This window comes from Nuphar pumila, chromosome 10 (genome assembly GCF_984573655.1).
Source record: "Nuphar pumila chromosome 10, dmNupPumi1.hap1.1, whole genome shotgun sequence".
Classification (NCBI taxonomy): domain Eukaryota; kingdom Viridiplantae; phylum Streptophyta; class Magnoliopsida; order Nymphaeales; family Nymphaeaceae; genus Nuphar; species Nuphar pumila.
Window position 1 is genome coordinate 86615644 of NC_143258.1, and position 6000 is coordinate 86621643.

Consider the following 6000-nt stretch of genomic DNA (forward strand, 5'->3'; position numbering starts at 1 on the left):
TGACATTATTGTCATAAAAAAACAAGATTTATTTATTTATTTTTATATTTTGTATGATTTTATTTTCATATTCTTATATACTTTATAAAAACCAACATTTTTCTAAGATTTCGCAAAACCGATCAAAATTTTTATTTATCGGGAGATCTTCCCAAGAATGATCTTTGTGATATTGATTTTGGCTTCGTACTGATATAAGATTAGGGAAAAGAAGTTTGGCACCATGTTTAAGTAGTAAGACTCACTCTCTCTCACCAACGGGCTCCGTGTGGTTGGTAGGAGCTGTCAGTGGATGTCTCCTTGTGGTGGGACGTTGCAGGTTCAAAACCCAATGGTACTTTGAATAATAACTGGTGGTGGTCTGCCTAACCTCAGTTTGCCTTTCAAAAAGAAAAAGACTCGCTCTCTCTCACTTAAGGGGTGATATCTACCCAAACCCAGCTACAGCAATTGAGAGCCTTGTAAAGACGCACATAATTGAGCAGAAAACAATCAAGGAAGAATTCTCTTCTTGGAGTCGGGCTCAAATGACATCTTCCACTATTACACCCCCTTCCTGGCTCCAAAGCTTTAACCTTCTGCCTTGGTCGATGCAATGGCAAGAGAGGCCGAGTCTCTCATCAACAGCCTCTATGAGCTGCTAGGCTGAAAATTCGCCATTTTTGGCATTGGTCCAGTCGGGTGCAACAGGCTCGGATGCTCTTGCCGGGTTCACGTGCTGACTCATGCCATGAGGAGATGAACAGCGCAGTTAAGGCATTCAATGTAAACCCCCTTCGACGAAAATGTTGGAGGTGATAACTTTGAAGAAAAAAAAATGAAAACGGTACCCCATTTGGGGGAACTGTCTTCGATAAACCGAAAGAGGGCATAATCTGCGGGAGGGGGTGAGGTTTATCCTCACCCCCCTCACCCTACGTGAGGGCTATAAAAACCCACACGCGGCCCTCTTCCCCCACCCTGCATCAAGAGTGAGAGGGAGAGAGAGAGAGCAAGCGATAGAGGGAGAGTGACTAGAAATAAAAAAATGCAGGACTTACTAGATTTTGGCACCGACGATGAGGTAGGCTCTTCCATCTCCATCCTCTTCTTCTTCTTCGTTTTCTCCTTTCTTTTCTGAGTAAAGGGGCCCGGTAGCCATGGCTGTCGGTGAGCTATAAAAAAAAAGAAAGAAAAAAGAAAAAAGAAAAATGAGAGAGAGAGAGAGAGAGAGAGTCGGCTGACCCCTCTACCACAAAGAAAGACAAAGAGGGTCAACTTCAGTGGTTGACCCCTCTCTGTCTAAAAAGAAGAGAAAGACGAAAGGGGTGATGCCCATTCTGCCTGCCTCTTAAGGTTTTTTTTAAGGAGACCAATTGGTTCGGGTGCAACCCATACCGAATCGGGTTGGTCTGAGTGCGACCCAAACTGAACTTTTCAATCTGGGTCGTGCCCAGACTGAGCCTGCTTTAAAAAACAAAAAGAGAGACTGGTTTGGTTTGGGTGCGACCCAAACCGAACCGAACCTTGGTCTTTTAAAAAAAAAAGAGGGTTGATCGAATCGATTCAGACTGAACCGATTTAGGTTGAGTCGGTTCAAACCAAACCGGTCTGAACCAAACCGATTTGGGTCAAATCAAGTCAGACCGAACTGATTCAAACCCAACTGTTTCAAAATGACTCAGTCAGAACGAACCACTCCGGGTTTGAATTAGACCAAGTCAGTTTGATTGGATCTCAGATCCATATTGGTTTGATCTGGACCAGACAAAATCTGGATCCAGTTTGATCCAGTCAATCTGGATAGATCCAAATAGAACTGGATCGAGAGATATATGGGTCTAGATCTGGACTAACTATTCGAGATCCAGATCAAAATTAAGTCTGGGTTCAGTCAGACAATTTTGGATTCAGATCAGAATTGAATATAGATCCAATCAGATAGTTCTAGATCCATACCAGTAAGGGGTCTAGATCCAGTTAGATAATTTTTTTATCCAGATCAGAAATGAATCTGGATCAGATTGTGAGTTATTTTTGAATTATGAAAATAATTTCGAAATCACCAAAATGCCCTTGTGAGTATCCAAAATCTAGTTTTGGTAAAATGAACATAACTTTGCACTCTAAACTCGAAATCGTTTGAGGTTTAGTGTATTGGACTTGTATCATAGAAGATAATGTGTTTGTTCACTGGTTTTGGTCAAATCAGGAACACAAAAGTTAAGGTCTCACGAGTCAATTCAGAAAGAGGTATTTTGGTAATTTTGTTAAAGTATGAGAGGTTATGTGCATTAATACGAATATATTTGTGTAATGACCAGATCCCACTATTAGAGCATCTTGAGACTTAATTGCGATTAGAGCACAATATTTGTATTCGAGGTAAGGAATATTATAAGTAATTTTAGATATGAATAAACATTTTTACGTTATATGTTATTGTTGTGAATTAACATGATTAGTATGATAGCTTTTAAGTGTGAACATGATATGTATAAATTGAGCATGTATGATATTATGAGATGATTACATACGCATGTTAATTGTGAAATACATGTTAGTTATTGTATGTCATGCATGTTAGAAAGATTATTTTGTGATAGCATATTTATGTGATAAATTGCTAATAACATGCATTTGAGAAGATTGTGTTTAGACTTGAGTCTTATTTTATTCTATTCATGTCGTACGAATAAATATATTGAGATTAACATGTATAACATTTTAAATCCCAAAAGTGTCCACCTTTAATAAAGGATACTTGGTTCGCGGTCAGAGTGAAACCACCATGAAGAGTGAACCATCGGTAATTTAATGATGTGGAGACCCTACATCGTTGCGTGCTTATTATAAGATAAGTGTGGGTTCTAATGTCATCTTGAGATTAAAGAATGAGATCTATCATGATTATTTCATGATATCACTCGTGAGAGAATAAGTGAAATATGAGTTTGAGAATGTGGTTTTATGTATTAAACTTAGCCTATGACTTAGGGTTATACTCACACAGTGTTTGGAGACTCTAGACGACCATAGATGGTTGAAAACCATCATGGTTAGAATGTAATATGAACCATATCAAGATTGAGATTGAGTCTGACCTCTTGGCAGAGTTCTCTTTTTTGTTTTACTGTAGTGCCGGTGGTCCAGAAACTACTGGGAGTGTATGGTTCATCGTTTGGTGAATATGTAAAATTGATGTATTCTATGTGGGTGGTTACGCTCATAGAGGATAATGATCGGTATAACCGACCTAGGATTAGAGTGGTATGATAAAGTATTTAAGAGAGTATTGAGGGATAATTAAAACATACAAACTTATGTGGTGCATCAAATACTAAACTTAGACTAGGAGCTTAGAGCCCACTACAGTTGTAAGTTTAAGTGTTTATTTGTTTATAATTATTTCTTACTGGGTTGTAGACTAACCTTCTTGTTTAATTACAATTGTAGGTTCTAGGCATACTAGTACAGACAAAACTTGATCGATTTCTTCGGCAGAGCACATGATAATTTTATCTTTCATGTCATTGAACATTCATGTAATTATTATTTTTTATTGTTAAGAAAGTGAGTAATTGAAAAAAAAATTAATTATATTTTTTCTATATAAACTCTGCATGCTTTTTCTCTAAAAAGTAATACCAACAGAACTTGAACTCTCAAGGTATCTGATGAAAGGGTGTTCAATCAACATCTGCAAGAGCTTGCCTTAGGCATACCCCCATCGTTATCTTGGTGCAATTGTTGTTTACGGAGCAATCTATGACAATTTTCAACTATTCATGGCCTCTCCCAAACTCAATCGCAAGTACGAGCACATGTTGGTCAAGGTTATCTATGTTTAAAATTTTAGGCTGATTAAATACCCATCATATGAGCCAAAATCGATATGATTCAGCGGTGAACAGGCTAATTTTAATAAATACAAAAATACTAAAAAGTTAAATTTATAAATATTATTTTAATAGTTTTAACATGTGTCACGTTACGATTGACACGTAATATTTTTATTTTTATTTTTTTTGGCCAATACATAACGATTCACTCGAGTATCGGTACAGGCGATACCGTGGCCAAACTATTCAGGGCCCATGCCGATCCTGACAACATTGCTTCTGGGAACCACAACGAAGGGACACATGTGTGGTCGACATTTAATCTCGCACAGAAATTCGTGATATCGAACATGACTAGAGCTATTATCAGCAAGAGAACTAACAAGAGAACCGTCGAATATCAGGATACATCAGTAACAAGAGAACCGTCGAATATCAGGATACATCAGAACCACAAACCCGTACATAAAGATGATAAATGCTAAAAGAAAGATGGATCAATATCAGAACCGCAAATCAAAATTTTGAAAAAAGAAAGCAGTAAGTAAGAGAGAGAGAGAGAGAGGTTATCTTGCATTGGAAAACTTTCCACGGCACTAGAGCGCCTTGGTCTATTGGCCACCTGGGGTTACCTTACTCGTGTCTATGGCACTAATTTACATACGTTTGTTGTGGTTGAAAACATATTCATTAGTTAATCCATGCTTTCTGTAACTTTGGCCATGCATGGCTGAGTCACCCGAGTTTGGTATATAAAGAGTTACATTGTTTTTTTTACTCGAATAAGTTCAGATACAAGTTGACTTGGCTGAGTCCCTAGTCTACTAGGCCAAAAATCCAACCATGATTACGGGTAAACTCGACTAAATTCCCTACACTCTGCATGGACCCCACAGGGTTTTGTTTGATACTCTCATGAGTCAAGAAAAATCAGTAAGCGTGGTCCCTGTTGTTTCCTACTGAATGAGTCAAAAATTAATGGGCTGGACACATGTTACGCAGACCCCTGTCAGAGATCTCTTAAGCCCCATCTGTGAGATCTCTTAAGCCCTACCACATGGGATACCACCTCGGTGGTCGTGTTGTAAGTAGTTGTGCATGGGCCACAAAGTTTGTATTGATCCTTTCACGAGTCTGAAGAATCTTAGTGTGGGCTCTTTTTTTCATTACTATCGCTTTCATTATGAATAAGATGGGCTGATTTTGATAAAAAGAACAAATTTTAATGTTTTGAAATCACCATCGTCCGTATCTTCAATAATCACATGTCATTGTCCAACCACTGTGTTTTGTACAAATCACCTTGTGGTTGATGAATGCTAGCATGGATGGTGGTGATTTCAAAGGACAAAAGCTTGTATTTTGTACAAATCACCTAATCAGTCCACTATTTTTTACGTCAGGAAACTAACTACTTGTTCGCAAGAGGCGCTGCCTGTTTAGGGCCAAGTAGCTGGCCAGAATTAGTGTTCGGTACCAAAGGGGACTCCGCTTGTTTGGTAGAGGCTGTTAGTGCACGTCACCGTGTGTTGGGACGTTTTTTCGAGGGGTTAGGCAGACCCCAACTACTTATACAACTATACCATTGGGTTTTGAACCTACAACTGCAACGTCCCACCACAAGGTGACGTGCACTAGCTGCTCCTACCAGACAAGAGGAGCTCGGATGGACTCTGAGAAGTTGCAAGTTCAAAGCCCAATGGTATGTTGTGTAATTGGTGGGGGTCTGCCTAACCCTAGCTTGTCTTTCAAAAAAAAAAAAAGCAATTAGTAAAGACCAAATAAAAGTAAGAAACACACTTGAGTGACCCACAAGAGCGGAAACGGTATACAGTGAGGGGTCACTGCAATGCCATTCATCTATCATGATGAAATGACCTAGCACCACCATGCATGGTTGGAGAATTAGCATAAAATGGATCATGGGACAATCACTTACCGGATGTTGTCATGGATGATCTGAAAGACAATTGGGTGGATGCAGATGATCGACATTCTCTTTAGCCAATCGACCTCCTCAATGAGCTCAGGCCAAAATATCAAAAAGGTGAGCAGAACCCTTTGAACCCAGGAACAGTGAGAGAGACCAACAATACATATGTGACACTCATCACACCACTACAGGTCTCCTATTTATACGAAGATTTGGAGGAGATCCATAATGGGCATACATGAACAA